This window comes from Petaurus breviceps, unplaced genomic scaffold (assembly GCF_028583685.1).
Source record: "Petaurus breviceps papuanus isolate PSGF00001 unplaced genomic scaffold, PetGlider_PUasm1.0 185, whole genome shotgun sequence".
Classification (NCBI taxonomy): Eukaryota; Metazoa; Chordata; class Mammalia; order Diprotodontia; family Petauridae; genus Petaurus; species Petaurus breviceps.
The window spans coordinates 7,404,052-7,429,692 of record NW_027185797.1 but is presented as its reverse complement, the minus strand read 5'-3'; the positions used below and the strand labels follow the sequence as shown (position 1 = coordinate 7,429,692).

Sequence of the window (25,641 nt, the reverse complement as noted above, 5' to 3'; positions counted from 1 at the left end):
TCATATAAAACAATTCCATATGTGATTTTGTATAAACTAAAAAAACAAATGAACAAAAGAAAGAAATTGAAAAACAGAATGCTTTAGTCTGTATTCTAACAGTATCAGTTCTTTCTCTGGAGCAGGTAGCATTTCTCATCATGAGTCTTTTGGGATTGTCTTGGATAATTGTATTGCTGAGAATAGCTAAGTCATTCACAGTAATTCATCATACAGTACTGCACTGTGTACAAGGTTCTCCTGGTTCTGTTCACTTCATCTTTTATCAATTCATGTAAGTCTTTGAGGGTTTTCTGAAACCACTGTGCTTCTCATTTCTTACAGCTCAATAATATTCCATTACAAGACCACAACTTGTTCATCCATTCCCCAATCGATGGGTATTCTGTCAATTTCCATTTCTTAGTTACCACAAAAAGAGCTGCTATACATATTTTTGTACAAATAGGTCCTTGCCCCCCCCTTTTAAAAAATATCTTTGGGATACAGAGCTACTAGTGATGTTGCTGGATCAAAGGGTTTGCACGGTTTTATAGCCTTTTGGGCTTGATGAGGACAGATAATTTAAGAATTATTGGACTACCTGAAAGCCATGATCAAAATAAAAGCCTGGATGTCATATTTCAATAAAATATCAAGGAAAACTTCCCTGACACCCTAGAACCAGAGGATAAAATAAAAATTGAAAGAATACACTGATCACCTCCTGGAAGTCATCCCAAAATGAAACCTCTCAGGCATATAATGGCCAAATTCCAGAGGTCCCAGGTCAAGGAGAAAATATTGCAAGCAGCCCAAAAGTAATTTGGATATCATGGAGCCATAGTCAGAGTAACACAAGATTTAGCAACTTCCACATTAGAGGATCTAGGGGATTCTGGAATATGATATTTCAGAAGGCAAAGGAGCTGTGACTACAATCAAGAATAACAGCAAAACAGTGTAATCCTTGATGGGCAGAAATGGCTATTTAATGAAATAGAAGACTTGGAATAATTTCTGATGAAAAGACCAGAGCTAGACAGAAAAATCTGACTTTCAAATACAAGACTCAAGAGAAGCATAAAAAGGTAAACATGAAGGAGACATCAAAAAGACTCAAAGTCAAACTGTTGGCATTCCCATAAGGGAAGATGATACCTGTAACTTCTAAGAACTTCATCATTAGGGCAGTTAGAAGAAGTATACATAGACAGAGGGCATGGATGTGAGTTAGTTATGATGGGATGATTTCAAAAAGATAAAATGAGGGATAAAGAAGAATATACTGAGAAAAGGCAGGGAGAGAGAATGAATGGGGAAAATTATCTCACATAAAGGAAGCATTAAAGGAAGAGTTTTTATAGTGGAGGGGGAAATTGGTGGTGGTGGTAGCCAATGCTTGAACCTTAGTTTCATTGTAATTGGCTCAAAGAAGGAAAAGCATACACACTTAGTTGGGTATAGAAATCTGTTTCACCCTATAGGGAAGTAGGAGGGGAAGGGGATAAGAGAAGGGAGAGAAGGCTGATAAAAGGGAGGGTAGAGTAAGGGAGGCAGAAGCAAAGCATACTTTTAAGGAGGGACAGGGGTATAAAGAGAGAGGAGGTTAAGCAGTGCAAAAAAATAGGATGGAGGAAAATACAGTTACTAATCATAACTGAATGTGAATCGGATGAATTTACCGAGAAAATGGAAGCAGACAACAGAATGGGTTATAGGCACCAGATTCCAAAAATGTGTTGTTTACAAGAAACACATTTGAAACAGAGACACACACAGTTAAAATAAAGGGCTAGAGCAGAATCTATTATGCTTGAGCAGGGTTAGCAATCATGAGTCTCAGGGAAAGCAAAAGAAAAAATAGACCTAAGTAAAAGAGATAAGCAGGGAAATTGTATTTTGCTAAAAGGTACCATAGACAAGTATTATCAATACTAAACATATATGCATCAAATGGCATAGCATCCAAATTCTTAAAGGAAAAGTTAAATGAGTTATAGGAGGAAATAGACAAGCAAACTATGCTAGTGGGGGACCGCAGCTTTCCCCTCTCAGAACTAGATAGAACTAACTATAAAATAAGAAAGATATTATGGAGATGAATAGAATTTTAGAAAAGTTATATGTGATAGACCTCTAGAGAAAACTGATTGGGAAAGAAAAAGAGTATATCTTTTTGTCAGCTGTACATGGTACCTTCACAAAAATTGACTATAAGAGCATAAAAGCCTCACAACCAAATTCAGAGAAGCAGAAATATTAAATGTGTTCTGTTCAGACTATAATGCAATAAAAATTACATTAAGCCACAGAAACATAGATTAAAATTAGTTGGAAGCAAAGTATTCTAATTCTAAAAAATGAGTGGGTAAAAGAACAAATCATAGAAGCAAGCAATTTTTTCTAAAGAGAATGACAACAAAGAGACAATATACCCAAACTTACGGGATGCAACCCAAGCAGTAATTAGGGAAATTTTATATCTCTAAATGTTTACATCAATAAAATAAAGAGCAGGTCAATTAATTGAGAATGCAGTTAAAAAAAAAACTAGAAAGAGAACAAATAAAAAATTTCCAGTTAAATACCAACTTGGAAATCCTGAAAATCAAGGGAGATATTAATAAAACTGAAAGCAAGAAAGACCTTGAACTAATAAATCTAGGAACTGGTCTAATAAAAAAACCAATAAAATATATAGCACATTGTTTGCACAATCATATGACAATAAATCTGACAACCTAAGTGAATTGGATGAATACTTATAAAAATATAAATTGCTCAGATTAACAGAAGAGAGAATAGAATATTTAACCTTAGAAAAAGAAATTGAACAAGTCATAAATGAGCTCCCTAAGAAAAATGTCTCTAGGACCAGATGGATTCACAAGTGAATTTTACCAAACATTTAAAGAACAATTAATCCTAATACTATATAAACTATTTGGAAAAATAAGTGGAGGAGTCTTATCAAATTCCTTTTATGACACAAATATGGTGCTTATTCCTAAACCAGGAAGAGCAAAACCAGAAAACTCTAAACCAATTTCCCTACTGAATATTGATGCATAAAATTTTAAATAAAATACTAGCAAATAGATTACACTATGACCAGGTAAGATTTAAACCAGGAATGTAGAACTGGTTCAATATTAGCAAAACTATTAGTGTAATTGACCATGTCAGTAATAAAACCAATAAAAATCATGTGGCTATCTCAATAGATGCAAAAAAAAAAAAAAGCTTCTGACAAAAGAGAATACGATTCCTATTAAAAACTCAGGAATAAATGGATTAACTTCAGGATAAATGAAATAACTTCCTTAAAGTGATAAGTAGTATCTATCTAAAATAGTTTGCAAGCATTATCTGTAATGGGAATAGGCTAGAAGCCTTCCCAATAAGCTCAAGGGTGAAGCAAGTATGCCCATTATCACCATTGTTATTCAGTATTGTATTAGAAATGCTAACTATACCAATAAGAGAATAAAAAGAAATTAAAGGAATAAAAATAGACAAGGAAACTATCACTCTTTGCAGATAATATAATGGTATACTTGAAGAATCCTAGAGAATCAATTAAAAAAATAGTTGAAATAGCAATTTTAAGAAAGTTTCAGGATATAAAATAAACTCAGGATTTCTTTATTTTACCACCAAAGTCCAGCAGGAATAGAGAAATTGCATTTAAAATACCTCAGGAATTTGGAGCTATGTTCAAAGGACTATAAAACCATGCATACCCTTTGATCCAGTGATACCATTACTAGGTCTGTATCCCAAAGAAATAGTTAAAAAGCAGCAGGGGGGGGAGGGGAGCGGGGAGCAGAGAAGGACCTGTTTGTACTAATGTATCTGTAGCAGCTCTTTTTGTAGTGGTAAAGAATTGGAAGTTGAGGGAATGCCCATCAAATGGGGAATGGCTGAACAAGTTGTGGTATATGATTGTAATGGAATACTATTGTGCTAAAAGAAATGATGAGCAGGCTGATTTCAGAAAAACCAGGAAAGACTTACATGAACTCATACCAATTGAAGTGAGCAGAACCAGGAGAACACTGTATGCCAAAAAGGAACAATAATGGCAATATGGTATGATGATCAACTGAATGGCCTGGTTGTTCTCAGCAATACAATGATCCAAGGCAATTTCAAAGGACCTATTGATGAAAAATACTATCTGCCTCCAGAGAAAGACCTGATGGAGTCTGAACACAGATCGAAACATACTTTTTAAAACTTTCTTTATTTTTCTGGGGGTTCCAGTTTTTTTTTATCTGTGTTTTCTTTTGCAACATGGCTAATATGTAAATATGTTTTGCATGACTTCACGTGTCTACCCTATATCAAACAGCTTGCCATCTCAAAGGAGGGGAAGGGCAGGAGAGAGAATTTGGAATTCAAAACTTAAAAAAAGGAAAATAAAAATTTTTCTTACATGTAATTGAGAAAAATAAAATTGTAATTTATTATATTGCATCTAACTGTATCAATCAACCTCTAACTATATCAATCACTCACTTCTTTAAAAAGTACCTACTGTGTGCCAGGCTCTATGCTTAGGCATGGGGGCTATAAGTACAAAGAATAAAACAGTCTTTACTCTTGATGAACTTATATTTCTATTCATTAATTGGATTATATATGCTATAGCATTATAATTATATATAAAGTAATGTAATTTATATTTAAAAAGTTATGCCAGGTGTCCCAAAAGTCTTAGTGCATTTATGAGCTTTAATAAATTCAATATCTCTAACTATCCCTATATAATTTTAGATCTAATATATATATATAAAATGCAATATATGAGTCAAAACATAGAAATGGGTTTTGTAATGTAATCTAGTTTATGAATAAAACGTTAGTATCTAAATCAGATATGGAGTGGAGACATTGAAAGGGAATGAAAGATAATGCCAAACTGAGACCAGAAAGAATGGTTGCTTCTGGGAGCGATGCCTACCAGCATTTGCCTGTGAGATGCAGCAGCTTCTGTCCCCTCTTTCTGATAGCTAAAGCTGTAATGAATTACCAAGCAGACCTAGAGCCCCCAGATGGTGCAAATTCATCTTAACGCAAGTGTGTTTCACAACCAGATGAATATTTCATGCTGTTTCTGCAAATGTCTGCCCAGCACTGGTTGTTCTGACTGGAACACTACTGCCCAGACTGAGAAAAGCCAGAACTCCATAGAATCCAAGCACTAGGGCTCTCAACTTAGATAAGCTGTTAACTTGCTAAGTGTCCCAGAGTGGAATGACACTTAGAAATGATTTTTTTCCTCTCTCATTCCAGATCACATATGGATGGAAAGGCAATGTATAACATTGGTTTGGAACTGAAGTTATTCTAAATTGTAATGGAAGTTGGCCCACTAGACTGTGCAAATATACTTATTAGTTAAATATTAAACCATTAATATATGTGAGGTGGGAGGTAGAGAAGTATGTGAGACATGGTCTCTACTATCCAGGAATTTATAGACTGGTAGGGAAGATTGATTATGTACCTAAACATTGTGGAACAACAGGTGGTGTGTTTTTGGGGTCTCAATAGATGAATAGGATTTGGAAAGGAGGAGAAGAGTGGGAATGGCATTCAGGGAGAAGATAATGGAACAGCAAATGCTCAGAGAGGAGAAAGTACAACTCATGCTTGAGGGACAAGTAAACCACTCTGCTTAGAGTGCAGGATGTTCATGGGGAGGGGTGGGAGAGGTTGGAAAGGTAGGTAGGGACCAAGTTGGGCAGGAAAGCTAGTTTGTTTTCATCATGGTTGGAAGGGAGGATTAGGAGGCAGAAAGACCACCCAGGAAGCTATTGCTTCACGTTTATGAGTTATTGTTTCAACATGAGTTAATGTTATCTCCTGATAGAGAGTGGTTGGTTATGGTTAGCTTGAAGAGAGAGGGATTGATGCTAGAAAGATTGTAAAGAAAGAAGGTTTTGGGGACTGATTTGACATGGAAGCAGAAGAAAGGGATGGTTCAAAGATGACCATGGCCAAACATTGATAGGGAACTTGGGAGGTGGGGAAGAGTTGAGTTGGGGAGGAAATGGAAGTTGATGAGTTCAGTTGTTGTTATCCTGAGTTTGGGGTGACATTTGGAGATCCATGTAGAAATATTCAATAAACAGTTGGAAGTATCAAATTAGTACCTGTGAGAGAGGGGTCAGGGCTAAAAAAAGGCCCAATTTATGGGTCATCTTACAGCCATAGGAGTACATAGAATAGAGACTATATATAAAAATGAGGACTGAATTCTCTGCCTTGAGGAAATATCCATCTGTCAGACTGGAGGTGAAAGAGAAGAACAGTGAGAGAGATGGGCAGAAAGTAAGAATAGTGACATGTCATGGAAGCCAAGCGATTTTAGCCCTGTGGATTAGGGACAGTACAAAATAAAGTAGAAAAGGCAATGGCCCAAGGCATCAGGAGCCCTGTAAGACCAGCTACATGACTTTGAAAACCATTTTAATTTCTCTGGGCCTCACTTTTCTCATCTGTAAATGAGCAGTTTGAATTAGGTGATCTCTAAGCAACCCTCCCAACTTTGAAACCCTTTAATTCTGTGACCCATATATTCAGAAGCATAAACTTTTATTTTACCTTGGAACTCAGACTGGAGAGAAAGCAACCAAGTCTTCTAAAGAGTAAGAGAGAAGAAGCTGTCTAATTCTGATGAATGTGAATCAGTTCATTCTTCCAATCCCCCCAATGACTGATGCAAATATCCTCATGTATTCTCAAGTACCCATAGTACTCCCTCCCCCCAACTTTTCTAGTGAAAATACTTTATACTTCACTAAAAAAAATGAAGCAATTTGTGAAAGCTCCCTCTTCTTCCCCTTCTTATCCCACGTCACCGGGACATTTTCCTCCATATATTCCTCCTTTACTAATGTTTCATTTAAAGAGGAGGCCTTTTCCTTGTCAAAGCAAACCCTTTTTTTTTTCTGTGTTCTCCATCAGACTGCCACCTTTTTCATGCCCACTCTATCTTTAATCTCCAGTCTCTCCCTATCTACAGGCTTCTTCCATGTTTCACTCTTCTTAAAACAAACAAAGAAGAACCTTTTGTTTGGTCCAACTGTTTCCATGCTGGCCACTGTCCTATATCCCTTCTCCCCTTCTTGGTTAAACTCTTTAGGAAAACTGTCTACACTAGCTGCCTCCACTTCCCATTTTCTCATTGGCTGCTAACTCCATTGTGATATGGCTTCCAGTCCCATCATCCAAATGGAATTGCCCTTTCCAGTGGTATCAATCATCTCTTAATGCCAGATCTGATGGTTTCTGAATCCTTATCCTTGGCCTTTCATGCAGCATTTGACACTGTTGATCACCCTGTCTTCCTTTCTATAGTACTCTCTCTCTCTCTCTCTGTTTTCCTGGGACTGTTATCTTCTGGTTCTGCCTGCTCTTTTTTCAGTCTTTGCTGGCTCTTTATCCACGGTAAACCCAATAAACATGGATGTCCCCCAGTGTAGACCTTTAGGATCCCCTGAGTTTCCATGACTTTAATTATCATATCTAAACAAGTGATTCCCACATCCATATATCCAACCCTGGCCTCTCTCGAGCATCAAGACCGACGTAACCAACTGCTTTCTTGACATCTCAAACTGGATGGTCTATCGGCATCTCAAATTGAGCACGTCCAAAGTGGAAGTCATCATGGTTTCCTCTAGAACCTGTTCCTCTTCCCAACTTTCCTATCATTGTTTTGAAGGCCCTTCTGTCCTCTCAGTCACCCAAGTTTAATACCACTTGGTTATTGCCAACTCCTTCCTTACATTCTCTCCAAATATACAATCTGTTGTCAAGCCTTGTCATTTTTATCATCACAGTATCTTTAGTGTGCATTTCCTTCTTTTCATTTACATGTCACCCGCCTCAATCCAGAAGTACACCAAGAGCAGCGAGGTGGCGCAGTGGATAGGGCATCAGTCAGGAAAACCTGGGTTCAAATCTAGTCTCGGTTACTTACTAGCTGTGTGACCCTGCGCAAGTCACATAACCTTTGCCTCAGTTTCCTCATTTGTAAGATGAGCTGGAAGAGAAAATGTCAAACCCCTCCAGTATCTCTGCCAAGAAAGCCCCAAATGGGGTCACAAGGAGTTGGAAATATCTAAAATGGCTGAACAGTGCTTTAGTGCAGGTACTTACCACCTCACACCAGGTTGGTCTCCCCAAACAACTCATCTTAAGTCTCTCTCCACTCCAATCCATCATCCTCTCAGAGGCTAAAGTGATTTTACTTTAGTGTAGGACTGACTCTATAGCTCCCATGCTCCAGAAATGCCAGAGTACACAGGATTCTCTACCTGGCATTCAAAGCCCTTCACAAACTGGCCCCTTCCTATCTTTCCATTCTTCTCATACTTTACTACCCGCCACCTAATCTAGAATTCATCTGTACCGGCCAGCTTCCACTGCGTCATCCATAACACCATCTCTCAACTCCAGACCTTTTCACTGGCTGTCCCTGATGCCTGCAATGTTTTTCCTTCTTCCCTCCCCCTCCTGACTTCCTTCAGGACTCAGCTTTAATTCCTTATTTCCGCAAAAAGCCTTCCATGACTTTCCCTCCCTCCTAGGGTCTTCCTCCTGAGATTACCTCCCATTTATACTGTACATGTTTTGTGTGCAGGTAATTATTTGCAGGTTGTCTCCTTCATTAGAATGTGAGCTCTTTGAAGGCCTGGGCCATCTTTTTACCTTTCTTTGGATCTTCAGGACTCAGTACAGTGCCTGGGGCACATAGTAGGGCTTACTAAATGCTTGTTGATTAACTGACTAACTGCTTTGAGGTTATAATCCTGTTGGTAAGAAAGCTATTAGAAAATACCTGAAGTTACTAGAGAAGAGTCTTTGATCCTGTTTACAACAACATTATGCTTATTTATCATTTTATAAAGTTTAGAAAGCACTTCCCTAACAAAAACCCTGTGAGATATATGTTAAACAAAATTATTATTCCTATTTTTATTGTTAGGTTGTTTTCAATTGTGTCCAACTCTTTGTGACCCCATTTGGGGTTGTCTTGGCCAAGTGGTTTGCCATTTCCTTCTCCAGGTTATTTTACAGATATGCAATGGAGGCAAATAGGGTTAAGTGACTTGCCCAAATTTGCCTTAAAGGACAAAGGAATCATTCACTTTCCCTAGTTGGGGGGGGGGGGGGCGCAAAGGGTAGGGGAGGAAGATTGGAAATGGTATGGAAATAAAAGTCACTGATATATATTTACTAATTGACTAATGGTCAATGGATTTGATTGATAGACTATCAATTCTGGACTTTAGGCCATTATCCCAGCCTTTCCCCTCTCCTTTTTGCATGACTGAGTCTTACCACTCTTTCAAAACCTGGTTCACAGGCTGCCTCTTAAACCCTAGATTTTTCTTGACTATCTCATTCATCAGTGATTATGCTTTATTCTATATTGCTATCCTGATTAGTGTCTATACTTATACCTGGCATTTAACATATACCACCATACATGGTTAGTCATATTTTTATATTGATATCTTGTATTCTCAAGTAGACTGTAAACCCCTTAAGGGGAGGGAGTAGATTCTCCACTATTCTGTATTACCAGAACCTAGCACATTGCCCTAGAGGAAGGAGAAATGCATTAAGAATTATTGATTGAAAAACTATGATAGGTAAAGCAAAACCTCACTAATTTGTACTATTTGAAGATAAAGGCTAGTTAGAAATAAAGAAGAATCTGAAAAAAACACTTAAAAAAACTATTTCATTAGTGTCAAGTATATATAGTGATAATAGCAGTTTATTTCTATAACACTTTAGCATTTGCAAACCATTTGCTTCCTGACAAACCTGACAAGGTCAGTAGATTGAAGGCAAGGTAGAGTTAAAAAATAATATAATTCAGTTAACAATATTCCAAAAGACCAATTATCTTGAATTTGCTAAGGTAGATAAGACACATTAGTGATATAAAATAAATTAAATGAGACTGAGGTTTGTTAAATACCTGAAAAATATTTTTTGTACATAATCATCATATTTTTCTTAAAAATATTTTAAAAGTTCTTTCCTTTTTAAATTTTGAGTTTTAAATTCTTTCCCTCTCCTATACTCACTGAAAAGGAAAGCAATGTGATATCAATTATATATGTGAAATCATGCAAAACATTTTCTGTATTAGCCGTATTTTTTTAAAAGTAAGAAAAATAAAGTGAAAAAATTGTAAATCAATTTGTACTCATAGTTTATCAGTTCTCTCTCTGGAAGTAGATAGTATTATTTCATTGTGAGTCCTTTGAAATTGTCTTGGATCATTGTATTGATCAGAGGAGCCTAGTCTTTTACATTTATCACTATTATAACATTGGTGTTACTATACATAATGATCTCCTAAATACCTGTTTTCCTAGTATTTTAGCAAAACTCAGTCTCATTTAATTTATTTTCTGATCACTAAAAACAATTAATCAATAGTGATTTAGAGCATTATATGACTATAGATAGCTTTGATTTCTTCAGAAAATTGTCTGTTTATGTCCTTTAACCATTTACCATTGGGAAATGGCTTTTATTTTTATAAATTTGACTCAGTTCTCTATTCAGTATATATTTGAGAAATGAGGCCTTTATCAGAAAAACTTGCTGTAAAAATTTTTGATATTACTTCATTGTCTGTGGTAGCTTTTGGTAAAATGTAGTTTCACTGATTATTTCTTTTAAGTAGATCTATTTTTGCTTTCGCTTTGAGATCGTGATTGTTACTCCTGCCCTTTTTTTTTTTATTAAATTATTTATTTTTAGTTTTCAACATTCACTTCCATGAGTTTTAAATTTTCTCCCCCTCCGTCCCCAAGATGACTTGTAATCTGATATGGGCTCTACACATACATTCCTATTAAACACATTTTCATATTAGTCATGTTGCATAGAAGAACTATAATGAATGGGGAAAATGATGAGAAAGAAAAAAAACCAAAATACAAAAAAGAAAATAGTCTGCTTTGTTCTGCCTTCTGATTCCATAGTTCTTTCTCTGAATGTGGCTGGCATTTTCCATCACGTGTCCTTTGGAATTGTTTTAGGTCTTTGCATTGCCGAGAAGGGCTAAGTGTATCAAAATCAGTCCTTGTACACTGTGGCTGTTACTGTGTACAGTGTTCTCCTGGTTCTGCTCCCCTCACTCAGCATCAGTTCATATAAGTCTTTCCAGGTTTCTCTGAAGTTTGCCTGTTCATCATTTCTTATAGCACAACAATATTCCATTATATTCATATACCACAACTTGTTCAGCCATTCCCCAATTGATGGGCATCCCCTCAGTTTCCAGTTCTTGGCCACCACAAAGAGAGCTTCTATAAAGATTTTTATACAAAAAAATAAAACTGTGGGCAAGTCACTTATTCTCTGAGCCTCAGTTTCCATATCAATGGAATATGGGGGTTAGCCCTCAAAGTTTCCTGCCCATTCTAAATCTATGGTTCTGTGCTAGGATGATTAAGAATTCCATAGCATTTCATGAGCTTAGGACTCCACTTTTCAAGACTGATTAAAAAACATCAACAGCATGTTGATAAAAACAAAAACAACATAACAAGGACCAGATTTTGGATCAGACTTGGGTTCAAGTACCAATTGTGCCACAGAACTACAGCTAGGTGATGCCATAGTGCATAGAGCAATGGGCCTGAAGTCAGGAAGACTCATCTTCCTGAGTTCAAATCTGGCCTCAGACACTAACTAGCCCCAAGCTTTTCATTTAGCCCTGTTTGCCTCAATTTCTTCATTGGTTTAATGAGCAGGAGAAGGAAATGTCAAACCACTCCAGTGTCTTTGTCAAGAAAACCCAAATGAGATCACAAAGAATCAGATGTAAGTGAAACAGCTGAACAACAACAAACAGTTCTGTCACCACTGACTGCCAGTGACCTTGACGTCCTAAATGTGTAAAATGGAGTGTTACATTGGAAGACAAAGATGAGAAAAGCAGCTCAACTAGACTGAGAATATGCAGAAACATCCATCCTAGAGACGACTGTGGCAGCAAGCACCCCAAGCGTCCTCAGGGTGGCTGCTCATACAGGTTCTTGGATCTGCTTTGATAAAGGAAAGCAACTCAAAATGGGTTAACAAGCTTACTTTAATCAGTCAGACATATATCGTTTACCTTGTTCAGGGGAAAAAGGTCAGCACCCCGAAATTCAAAGTATACAGGCAGAATTATCAAGACAGAAACAGATCAAGTAGACAGATTTCCAAACTGTCCAACCATTACATCCATACCCAGTCAACATCTGGGTTTTTCAAAGCCAGGGGGCCCTGGACAACGGCTTCCCAGAATACAGATTAAATCACAGAACACTTCTCAAAGCGAGCCCCCAAAACAAAGCTACACATCAGGGCTTATATAGCCTTCTCCTGGCTCAGAGAATGTAACAACCTTATTGACTCACTGGCCAATCAAGAAGTATCTACTGAAAAACAATCCTCCCACCCCAGGCTTCAGGTGCACTTTAGCCTAGGGGCAGGGAAGATCTTCCAAATTTGCATTCCCATTACAACGACTCATTGAGGGTGTCTAAAACAGTTGGTGATACCAGTACTATGGGAAAAAATAACTCACACTTTTTTTCCCCCACCACATCCCCAAAGACAACTGAGAGAACATCAACAACCACTAACTCCTAAGCTTTCCCATCGATTTAAAATTTTGATAAGAATATTCTATACACATAGAGAAGGCATCCTCAATGAGGGTAATGGAAGGGAATAGTTAATATGAGTGGTTTGCCCAAAGGCATTTTTAATACCCAGTTACTTCTGTACAAAATGTGAGTACCTTTTCTCTGAATGTAGCAAAAAGGGGCATTGTGATTAGCTGGACTGAAAATGGACCATTTCCCTGGGAAGTGTAAACCTTGGAGAGAGTTTGAGTGAGTTCAGTTTGGAAGTCAGAAGTAGGAACCATGGGAACCTGGACCTTGGGAGGGAATTGCTTTTAGGGCATACGAGAGGCTTCCTTTCTCCTCTCCCTCACCAGTAGACACTTTACTTTGAAGTACCAGTAGAAGACACTGAATTCAGGAAGAAATAGAGTCCAGTCCAGACAGACATGGTTACAGAGATGCATTCACTCAAAGGGAAAAATCAGTTTCTAGGCTTGAGACCTCTAGCAACAGAGAAAGGCACCAGCTAGAAGAGACTTACTTGAATTGTTGAAATCCTTTTGGTGACCCAAAGCTTCACTCTGAAACAAATATCCATCTTTTTAACACCAATATACTTCTTGTAGAAAGGCACCTTTAATAGTGAATAGAGAGCCAGCCATAAGTCAAAATAGCCTGACTTCATATCCTGCTTCTGATATGTATTGAGTGTGTAACCTTGGGCAAGTCAATTAACTTCTCAATGGCCCAGACCACTATGTAAGATTTTAAGTTGCAGGGGTGGGTAGGTGGCACAGTGAATAGAGTACCGGCCCTGGAGTCAGGAGGACCTGAGTTCAAATCCGGCCTCAGACACGTACTACAAAACTAGCCATGTGACCTTGGGCAAGTCACTTAACCCCAATTGCCCTTCCCCCCTCCAAAAAGAAAAATCTAAAAAGGGAAAAAAAGATTGTAAGTTGCAGAACAGGTATCAACCTGCCCTGATGGAGAGAGCGTCCATTGGCAAAATCACAGGTCTGGTGGAAAAGAAAAATACTTCTGGTGGGTGTTGTATGACTATGGGCCATGGAATGAAATCATTGAAGTTGAGGATCATTAAAGAGCCACAGAGGTTAGTAACACATGATTGTAACACATGATGAACAGCAGATTGTTTAGTACTGGTATGAAGGATGTCCTGATAGAAGTATGTGATAAGAAAAAAAGATGGTAATAATGGTAATAATAAATAATGGTAATATTCTTATATTTTGACATCCTCAGTGTCATTAGAACTCCATGCCCTTGGAAACTTGGAAAGGAAGGGTATAAGAGGTTCTTCTCTTCAAAAGATGGAGCCCAAGTCTGGGAGGAGCAGATTGTGGTTGGCCCAGGAAGCTCTACATGTGTACTTCCATACCAGATTCTCCCCAAGTGAAATCAGGTCAAAATGAACATCCAAGGCTTCCTTGTATGCTTGTAGGATCATAGACCTGTATCTGGAAGCAAGGGCAGAGGCTCTGTCCTTCAACCCATCCATTCCCAGAGAAGCAAAGTTCATTGCCCAAAGCTACTCAGCAACCTAGTAGAAAAGCCAGCATGTGAATCCCAGTTATCTTCCTCTAAGCCCAGTGTGTGGTCCCCTCCACCATGCTTCACTGCCCAGCTACCTGCAAGATAGATGACACAGACAGAAAGCAAAATGGAAGATGGAATTAGATTCCTTAGCTACCTGGTAAGCAACCATGGTTGTTTTTCAGGGGGAAAAAAGAAATCCCTAAGCTTTAAGGCAAATACTTGGTTGGGCTTAGAAACTTTCCCTAAGTAGGGTCTGAACATGATGTTGTGAAGTTTTATTAGGAGCCCTCAGTCTTCTCAAGCTCTGCCTTTTTTGACCCTTTGTTGTACTCTATCTGTCACCCTTGACTTCATACTTGTGGTGTCTTAATAACAATAACTTATATTTACATAGTGCTTCAAAGTTTACAAAATGTTTTCTGCCATACTTCATAACTACCATGAGATGTAAGTGGTAAAAAGTATTATCCCCATTTTACAGATGAGTAAACTGAGGCTAAAAGAAGCACTTATGTTAATATAGCTAGTAAGTGCTAGAGAAGGGTTGGTCTTTCCACTAGATTGGATTACTGAGTGTAGAGAGTAGAGTCTGATTTTAAATTTTAGCTCTTCGTGACTTGCTTTGATGATAATCTACCTATAGCTAAGACTGACAGAGCTAGACTAAGGAGACATTTAAGTTATTATACCCTATCCCACCCCTCTGGCTTCTAGCAAGAAGAAAGCAGAATTTCTCAAACACAAGCTGTTACCAAGACATTGGTGGAGACTGGAGAGAATGCTGGGGATAGTGGGAGTGGTGGTGGAGAAGCATGGGAAACATGTGTTGAATCCAAGAAATGGGGCCAAGACAACACTCACAAAGTTGAAATAATCTGGTTGGACTAAAATAAACAAAACTGAGTGGGATGAAAAAATCGAGGTTAAGGCTTAGGCTATCCAACTCAAAAGAAAAAGTCTGGAATTGGGAACATTTGCCCCCAATTCCAGTATGTTACCTCCTTCTGATGTGTTGGACTAACATCCAGTTTTGGTGTCTGGGAAGCCCTCAGGCTTCTTAATCTCTACGTTTTTTTGCCATTTGGTTGTACTCTATCTCCCACCCCTGACTTCATACTTAGAAGTACCAGGACCTGGGTCACTTCTTCCCTCCCTCTTCCCATGCCCTTTGATTGGATCCATGCCTGTGATTTCATCACTAGGAAATTGCTAGTGCAGAAACTCTTAAGTGATGCTGATTAGGAATTCATCTGTAACTTAGAGTGTAAGAGATTTGCCTGGAACACAGAATAGGAGAATGATTTGTCCAGAGTCAGTGTGTGTCAGCAACAGATCTTGATCCCAGGTTTTCCTGGCTCCAAGACTGGGCTGTCCATTTACCATGTTGTTCTGGCTCTTGCAATTAAAAGAGGACTATAAAAACATAATTTAGGTGATGCCTTTCAAGGAAATCAGCTGGTTATATAAAGAGAGATTAAACTATCCCATCGCCTTCCTTTGCTCAATTGCATGAAAATTCATGCATGACTTTTTTTTTAAGGGGGTAATGTGGCTAAGAGTGAAAGCTGATCTTCCTGTGGCATGTCAGAAGAAGTAAAACAAAGCTCACATCTAGCTTATACGGGGCACAGCACAAAGTATCACAGGCTCAGGTAAGGAGCCAAATTGTTGAACATTTGTAGAATTTATTGAAACTAGCCTGTTTGGGTGGCCACCTCACCTACATGTAAGAACTCTGGTTTAGAAGGTTCCCTACCTCTCTCAGTTAACTGTTCTTTTGTTTCACTGATTAGACCATCCACATTTTATTTGTGGTTTAATGGTCTATGATTGAATGATATAGGTGTTTCTTCATTGGCATGGACCACACCCAGTCTAGCTTCCACATCCTTAGCAATCTTTGTTCACTTCTTTCCCAAGATCATACATACAAGATGTACCAAACATGGCTGTCTTAAAAAAATTTGTGGGTGCCAGTACAACATTCAGGCTATCTTTATGTTTTCTTCTCTTTGGCTACTAAACCTATCTACTTCATTTTCTAAAAACATTTGGCTTAGATGAAGTCTTCTGTGCCAATTCTTTCATGTAAGTCAAGGTTAGTAATAAACAACAGTCAATATACATCTTCCATAAATCCTGCTCTGGCCCTTTATATCATCTATAATTGTGGTCTTTTGGAAATTATGGTAGAAATTCCTATGATTCAAAGCTACATAGCAACATTGGGGGAGTGTTGGTATTAAGGAGCTGGGATTTTCTGGCAAGAAAATTATATTGAATATAGCTTTTTAATCAGGGACAGCACTACACATTTTCCCCAGTACATCCCCAGCCTACATTCTTCCTCCTCATTCAGTGTTCACTCTAGGCAGGTAAATAATGTGGTATAGAGTTGTCCTTGGAGTAAGAAAGACCTGAGCTAGCTGTGTTAAGTCACTTAACTTCTCTGTCCCTCAGTTGTCCCCTTTGTAAAGTGGGGGTTACAATGGTACCTACTTCCCATGGCTGTTGTTGCTTCTCCAAATGCTGCATGAAATTCTTCTCTGAATTTCCTTGTAATGATATTAGAGTTGAGGCTTGCCCCGAACAAATTTATAAATAGTGGCCAAACAGGAGGACACACAGCCAACTGAGGGGGAAATAGTGTCAGTGTGAATATTCATCAACAGTTTTCAATAAACATTCCACAATTCTATGACTTTGCCTTCACCCTTAATGTTCATACCTTAAGATCCTCAGGGAACCAAGGGTCAAAGGAAAGGAAGTAGGTGGAAGAGGAGAAATTCTCTTTCTCTGTCAACCAATCAATAAATTTAAGCCAATTATGGAAACAACATGAATCCAAATCCAGCCTTCAATTATCGGAAGTTCCTATTCATTTCATGTCATCTGCAGTCATTAAGGAATCAACATAACACTTGTAAAATGAAGGAGTTGAAACTGATGATCTCTAAGGTTCTTTCCAACTCTCAGTCTCATGATCCTATGCTGAGAATTCTTTTTTTTCTCTTCTAAGGAGAAAGATTCTTAGACCAAGAATAGAACAAAAAATGGTTAATATAGAATAGGAATCCAAGATGAGTGAGGAAATGACCAAACAAGTGACCACACCTAGGTAGACTATACCCTCAATAATGGAAACAATTGGCAGATGTGGTTGTTGAGTCACTGTTGGTGATCTGAGAAGAATCTTAGAGAACAAGGAGAGGTACCCCAGGAATCAAGGTCAAAAGAGTTCCCTGTTGTCAAAAAAGGATGAATATAAAGCTGTCAAGCAATAGACCAATGAGTTGAATTCTGTTGCTAGGAAATTTCTAGAACCTATTAAAGATGATGTTTAGAAAAAGAAGTAAGGGTCAGTAAAAGCCAGGAAGACTTCATAAAAAGTTAGTCATGTCAGATTGGCCTTATTTCCTTTTGTATAACATGGTGATTAGATTGGTAGAATCATTTGACAAGTCTCTCAGGCTATGCTTGTGAACAAGTTGGAAACATATGGGACAGATCATAAATCATTCAGGTAGATTTAGAAATGGTTGGATAACTGGTCCCAAATAATGGTCTTTAAATGGTTCAATGTCAGTTAATCAACAAGCATTTATTAAGCATGTACTGTGTTAAATTCTGGAAATACTAATACAAAAAGAAAGTCAGTCCCTGCCCTCAAGGAGCTTACATTCTAATGGGGGAGACAACAAGCTAAAATGTGACTAGGATAAGTGGTAAAGAAAGTCTGGAGTACAGACTAGATAAGAATGAAGCACAGCTGGCCTGGGTGTCAGCTATGTCTCCCTTGAGGGAGATAAAGAGCATAAGAGCAGTGGGTACTTCCAATGTGTAAGTTCCAGGGTGGGAATGAGTTTCAGAATTAAGAGACTTCTAGAAGGAGCACGCTAGAGGTCTAGAGGGTAACCTGGAGAAGGATGTTAACTTGGAATGCCTCAGGAGTGACTCAGGGATCTGTCAAACTCAACGTATCCCAAACAAGAACAGTGTATTTAGAGTCAGGAGAGCAGATCCAAGTCCCTCAGCCTCAGTTACCATCTACAAAATGGGAATAATTACAGCACTTACCTCTTAGGATTGTTGTGAGGGTTAAATGAGATAGTATATGTGTGGTGTTTTGCAAACCTTAAATGTTAGCTATTGTTAGTTGTCAAAAAGGCACATTCATTCTTCAGTGCAGAAGATCATTTTGCCTGCCAGCAAGTTACAAATTATCAGGGTATTGTAGTCTTTCTACTGGGAGTTTAGGCTTGATGTCCTCTTTTTCTTGCACCAGATTGGATGCTAGCATCTTCTTACAAAAGCTTGCTCCCTCCCCTTGGACCAAAGCCTGAGGGCAGAAGCCTCAATTACCTGCCTAACTCAGCTAAAAATATGTAACATTCACTGAAGGATGTTTTTCTGCTGTTGGTGAGGAAATCAACTTTTGAATGTCATGTTTCTGACACCATAAAGTCTTGCAAACCAGGCCATCTGAGCCAGTGATTATAGTACTCTGAGTAGCATTTAGGGCAACCCCTCCCCCCCACATTTTTGCATTTAGGAATTCAGGAAAGGAAAGATTAAATATTAAAGACACACTCAAGAAGACACTCTAGTGAGTCTGGCTAGAAATTATAATTGAGATAATTGATAGGGGCTTGTAAACTATGATTTTGAGTGGCTGCATCCCCCCCAGCATACCTTAAATCTGAACCAGCCTTGTCTTAGATACCCACTATGCAAGTTAGGGTATGGAAGTTGTCCCAGGTTTTACATAAAAAGTGATAAATACTGCTGAATGAATACTTGTTCATTCTATGATGCTATGGGAAAAACCTTAGATGTGGAGTCAGCTAACATAGTTACATATCTTTGCCATGTTCTTACTATGACCTGAGCCAAGTCCCTTCACTTTTATGGGACTAAGTTTCTTAATCTGTAAAAATGAAGGTATCGACCAGGGTGAGCTCTAAAGCCCCTCCACTTCCAAATTTGTGATCCTATTTTCAACTCTTTGAATGTTCCCTCATATACCTGGTAATCTCACAACTTACTTTCATAAATTTCTATGATGATTGAAGAAATTTCCTAAATATTAGTGATATACTAAAAGAAAATAACTTCAAGTCTTCACTACAGCAGAGATTATGCAGACTTTAGGGCCCTAAAAGGCCTTAGTATCATCTAATCTAATCTCAAACACTTTTCGTGTAGAATGTAGGGCAACTTCCATATCCTAGCTTCTATAATGGTTACCTCACACACAAAAAAAGGCCTCAGATAACCACTTCCTTAAGGCTTAATTCTATTTTTAAATTGTTATTTCCTGATCACCATGGGCAAGTTCCCTCTCTGAGGCTCTGTCTCTGACTTAGGGTTAGAAATTCTTTGCAGTGTCTTGATCAATATATCATTGCTAGGCTGCATTTAGTCAGTATCCATTTCTGGCTCCCCTTTTGGGAAATTTATAAAAGGTTCAGCTGCCCCTCCTCTCTATTCCTCAATATATTTTGACTAGCAGTCAAACTACTTTTGGTCTCCAACAAATGAAGGAAGGGAAAAGGAAGGCACAGGAACAACACTAAGCCCAAGGAATAAAATCATTGTCTTACCTGGATGCCATTTTGCTTTTAAAATTGTATCTGTGGACAGCAAAGAACTACCTCAAATATTCCTCAGATGAGAAAACTGAAGGTAAGTGTCCAAGGTCATAACTAGTAGATTAGCAGAGCAGGAATTTGACTCCAGAACCTCTAACATCAACTCAACTGTACTACAACAGATCAAGTCATGTTCCCATATTCATTTGGAAGTAAAAACTGAAAAAACCAAACATACCCAACAACCATGAATGTTAAAAAATGTTTTTATATGTAATCAAGGGGAAAAATATTATTAAAAAAAATTAGGAAACTGAGAAGAAAAAAAGTCTCTTCCTCTTTATACCAGAATAGCTGCCCAGGTTTTCTTGCTTCCAGGTGTATTTGTTGGGGATGGGTTTTTGCTTTGCTCTAATGAATCAGGATCATCTGCCTTCCCTAAAGCTTGGTTTTGGAGTCACAGTGATAAATATTGGAGTTAGAAGGGACATCAGAAATCTTCATCTCCATCTCTTTCTCATTTCACAGATGAGGAAACTGAGGCTCATCAAAGTGAGTTGCCTTGTCTCAAGTCACACAGTGTCTGTGCCAGGTTTAGAATTCAGGCCATTGGGCTTTTAGTATTGAACACTTTGCTTTAATTTGCAGTTATCTGACTTTTGTTTCATTCATTGGAAGGTTGGATATGGGAAAGGAATGAGCACATCACAGTAATAATTCTGAGAATTCTCTGAATATGTTTTTCTCTTATTTTAGGAATTCAGGATTTTCCTTTGCCAGCCTCTGCTTCCAACCTTTACTTTTTCCATAGAAAATAGTCAATAAAATCCAAGACCCATGAATTCTAAGCTCCTTTCCAGGTCTAAATTGATTCTCTTGTGACATTACTGCCAAGAGAGCATTTTCTTCTTTCTGTGTCTAGAATTTAAAAGAATTATATCTTTAGAACTTTTCCAGATGTTTATACTGCATTTCTACTTCCTCTAACTCCCCCCCACCCACCCCCAGGAAGAACCTCCCCCAAACACATAAACTCCTTACCACAGGCCAAAAGGATTCTTGATAGAGGTAGGATCATGTGATGAATTTCTTTGGAAAATACAATTCTGAGGAAGTCACAAGTAGCAAGTAGCTGTAGTTTCCTTCTCTGGAAATCAGGGGTGATACTTGCCGTAGTTCTTCTCACAGGTCTATTGTAAGAAAAGTACCTGTTGGATGAATAGAATTTCAAAGTTGAAAGACATTTGATCCAGAATCCATCTAGCCCAACCAGAATTTGGCTAAGAATCCCCTCCTATAACATATCCAACAAATGTTCCCCCATCCTCTGTTTAAAAGGGAGGGACCCCACTATCTCTTCAGGAAGCCCACTTTACTTTTGGATGGCTCTAATCATTTGGTGACTTCTCCCTTATATTGGACTGAAATCTGCATTCATGCATCTCTTACTTAGGACTCGGAGTTCTCCCTTCTGAGGTCAAGTAGAACAAGTCTAATCCTTCTTCTTTAGGATGAGTGGAAGTAATTAAATTTGATTAAGTAATCAGATACTTAAAGATATTAATCACATTACTTCAAATCTTCTGTAAGCATCTTTAGTTACTTCAACTAATTTATGTTCTTCCCATGTTCTGGATGTTTTCTGGCTTATTAATATTTTTCCTAAAATATGGATCCCAGAGTTTAAGTCAGGACTCCATATGTGGACATCTGCACAGAACAGAGCAAGAATAATTGTTCCCTAGTCCTGACCTCTGTGACTCTCTTAATGTAGCCTCAGATGGAAAGAAAGAAAGAGAGTAGGAAAAAGAAGAGAGGAAGAAAGAAAAAAGGAAGGAAAGGAAAGAGAAGAAAAGAGAGTAGGAAAGTAGAGGAAGAAAGAAAGAAGGAAGGAAAGGGAAGAGAAGAGAAATAAAGAAATGGAATTTATTAAACATTTACTATAGTCAGGAACCCAGCACCCTGTGGTTGAAATGCCCTGAAGCTAGAGGAGGACTTGGAATTTCTAGATTGTCACCATTCTTCCCATTGAACCTTTTCAGTTTTAATAGTTCTTCTGTCCTGGCACTGCCCTTTGATGCTCTTTCAGGTACTGTGGTTATGTAGTTGATTTTCTTCTCTCTTAAGAGGGTGGGTTCAAGGGTTCTTGTTCTTGACCACTTCATTTGACTGATATCATCTCTGGGGCTATGTGATTCCTTTCTTTTCTGAGACTACATGGTTCTCCCATTCAAGAACTCCTTGAATACTCTGCTGTCTTTCTGTAGCTTCAATCTCTAGGGGCATGAGGTTCAGCCTTTCTATAGCTGCCATCTCTAAGAGGGAGGGATCCTCTAAATGGTTATTTAGATGTGTAGATTTCCTTCCCCTCAGTCCCCAGGGATGCAAGTCCACTCTTTGTGTTAAGTCTCTCAGCTCTCTTTAGTTCAGCTGTGGTTCTCTGGACTCCCACCCATATTGATCTATGCACTTTATAGGCTAACGTCCAAGAGTGCAGGTTATATCTGCAGTAGACATGACTCAGTCAAGCAATGGGGTATCTATAATACAGCCAGTCAGCCACTGAGTACCCAGGGCAAGGGCATTTTCCACACCCCTACAAGGAAATGTCCTCATACTATGCTGACCACAATTTCTATAGAGAAATGCCTTTAAGGTCAGAACAGAGGACTCATTCTTTACCTTTATTTGAACATGCTACTCCTGGTCATGTCCCCTGCAAAAGATTTCCTTCAGCACTCTTTTATATCATAGTCAAGTATGAAAAATTTTCCTTTGAGCCTGAAAGTATTTAATTTTTAGTTAAAGATATTTTTCCATTTTGTCCTCAGTTCCCCACTCTTACCTACCCTGAGTATCCGATAAGTAGTCAAATCTTGTCATTTCTACCACCACAATATTGCTCATATACATCCCTTATTTCCCACTCACATACACAGCCATCACACCAGGTCAGACCCTTATCACTTTTGCCTTAGATTATTGCAATAGCTTTCTAATTGGTCTCCCAACCTCAAATCTCCTCCCACTCTAATCCATCCTCCATACAACTGCCAGAATGATTTTTCTGAAGTACAGGTCCAATCACATCTAGCTCCAGTGGCTCCATCTTACCTCCAGGGTTAAATATAAAGTCTTGGTTGTCACTGAGGGCTCTTTACAAGCTGGTACTTTCCTACCTTTTCAGTCTCCTCACACCTTTACTCCCCTCTATGCATTCTACAACTCTGTGATAAGTAGTCTATGTTATAGCCCTCACTCTGCTTCTCATCACCATGACTTTGTACCAGCTATCCCCCAGACCTAGAACTCTCTCTCTCTTCTTACCTCTGCCTTTTGATATCCCTAGCTTCTTTCAAGACTTAAACTCTCCCTTATGCTAAGGTCTTATTAGCACCCCTAGTCACCTAAGCCTTTCCTTCTAAGGTTGCCTTCCTTTGACTCTGTATCTTACATGTACCCAGTTATTTATATGTTGTCTCCTCCATTGCCTATTAACTGGTACCTCCAATTTCTTTCCTTTCACTTCTTAACCCTCTACACTTGGACTGTTGATCTCATCATTCTACAGAACTGCTCCTTTCAAAGTTCTTATGATCTCTTAATAGCCAAATCTCATGGCATTTTTTCAAACCTTATCCTTCTTGACTTTTCTGCAATCTTTGGCATTGCTGATAACCCTCTTCTCTTCTTTCTAGTTTTTTGCATGACACTATTATGTTTGTTTTCTTACTGATCTGACCCATCATTCTCAGTCTCCTTCAATGGATCTCCATCAAGGTCATGTCTGCTAACTATGGGTATCCTACTGGACTCTGTCCTTGGGCCCTCTTTTCTTCTCCCTTATCATCTCTATTCTGATGATTCTCAAATCTACTAATCCAGCCCTCACCTTTCTGCTGACCTCTAGTCTCACATCTTGAACAGGGTGTCCCAAGAAATCTGAAATGTAACATATCCAAAATTAAAGTCACTCTTATTTGCCCCAAACCTCCCCCTTTTCTGAATTTTGCTGTTGCAATTGAGGGTACTCCTGTACTCTAGGTGTAATCATCAGCTCCTCAGTCTCAATCCTCATGTCTAATCTGTTGCCAAGGCCTGTCATTTTAATCTGGGTAACATCTCTCTGTGCAGCATTACCTGTCTAATATCCCCCCCCCCTTCTCTCCTCTAACACTGTCCTTACCCTGGTGCAGGCCTTCTCATCACTTCATGCCTGGACTGTTGTAATAACCTGCTGGTCGGTCTGCCTGCCTCTAGTTTCTCTCCCATTCCAGTCCATCCTCTGATCAGCTGCCCAAGTACAGGTCTGACCATGTCACCCCACCCTACTACTCAATAAAATTGAGTAGCTCCCTATCATTTCTAGGATCATACAGGAAATCCTCTGGAGTTCAAAGCCTTTAATAACCTAGCCCCACCTTCTTACCTTTTCAGGCTTCTTATACCTTATACACTCCCCCCCCCCCATACTCTTCTGTCCAATGACACTGGCCTCCTTGCCCCTCAAACAAAACAATTATCTTCTGACTCACACATTTTCTCTGGCTGATTTGGAATGCTTTCCTTCCTCATGTTTACCTCCTGGAAACCCTGGCTTCTTTTAAGTCCTAGCTAAAATCCCATCTTCTACTGGAGGCCTTTCCCAATCCCCTTCATTCTAGTTCCTTCCCTCCACTGATTTCCTTCAAATTATCCTGTCTGTAGTTTTTTTGGGCATAGTTGTTTGCCTGTTGTCTTCCATCATTAGACTGAATTCCAGAGCAGGGACTCTCTTTTACCTTTTCTTCTTATGCCAAGAGTCTGGCACATAGTAGGCATTTAATAGATGTTTACTGACTCATTGTCTAAGTTTTAACTATATAACCTGGGTTCAAATTTCATCTGTGACTTTACCTATGTAATGTCTCACATTAATGTCTTTGTAATGACTTACCTTGTCTCAGGTTCCACATCCATAAAATGAAGGGTTTGAACTAGACAAGCACCCGCACAGGTCTGTTATCCTAAGTCATGACTTCCCATTGGTTAAATGAAGGGGTTGGAGTCACTTCTGTTTCTTATGATAGGATAGCGTTATCTTTGAGATAGAATAAGACATGACCTTGTCTTTTGGGGATGGTAGTAAAGTGAATTAAACCCAAACTAAACAGGAGGAAGCAAGAATTTTAGTATTGAATCTTGTTACTTGATTAAGCTTCTATAAATTATATTCAAAAATATATAAAGTGGGAGCAGATAGGTGGCACAGTGGTCTTGGAGTTGGGAGGACAGGAGTTCAAATCTAGCCTCAAGACTTTTTCTAGCTGTGTGACCCTGGGCAAGTCACTTAATCCTAATTGCCTCCAAGAAAATAAAATAAAACGTACAAAGTGATTTTGCAGCAGAGCCACAAGCTCAACTCAAGTGAACACAGACACAACAGTCAAAAGAAGCCAATGTGAGCTTGGGCTGCATGGAGATGGGGGTGGGGGGAGGAAGAAGGGAGGGGAGCCATTACTTGGGGTGCAATCAAGTGAAAAACTTGCCTGTTATTGACTCTTGAAGGAAGACCTAGAAGCAATGATTAGGAAAGGCTTAAGAGCTGTCCAAAACTGCTGCTTTAAAAGGCAGTGCGTTTCTCCCACATTTGCTACGTATGTCATCTGGGGCAAGTCCCTTGGTTTCCCTGTCGCTCATCTGCAAAAGAATGGGGCTGGACTTGGGCTCTGAGGTACCTTTCAGCTCGAGGATCGTATAACCTGTGCTGGAGGCCTCCCAACAAAGACAGTGTGAGCGTTTGTCAGGTGTGTTGTTAGGGGAGTCATTTTCAGTACGAATTGGAATAGATGGGTTCCGAAGCCCCG

The 25,641-nt window shown here is 38.8% G+C and overlaps 1 protein-coding gene across 1 annotated transcript in view; it reads left to right on the top strand.

Annotated features, from left to right (window-relative positions):
- LOC138161569 (collagen alpha-4(VI) chain-like) overlaps positions 1–25,641 on the top strand; it is a 168,409-nt gene that overhangs the window by 126,446 nt on the left and 16,322 nt on the right. The gene's annotated exons all lie outside the window — the stretch shown is intronic.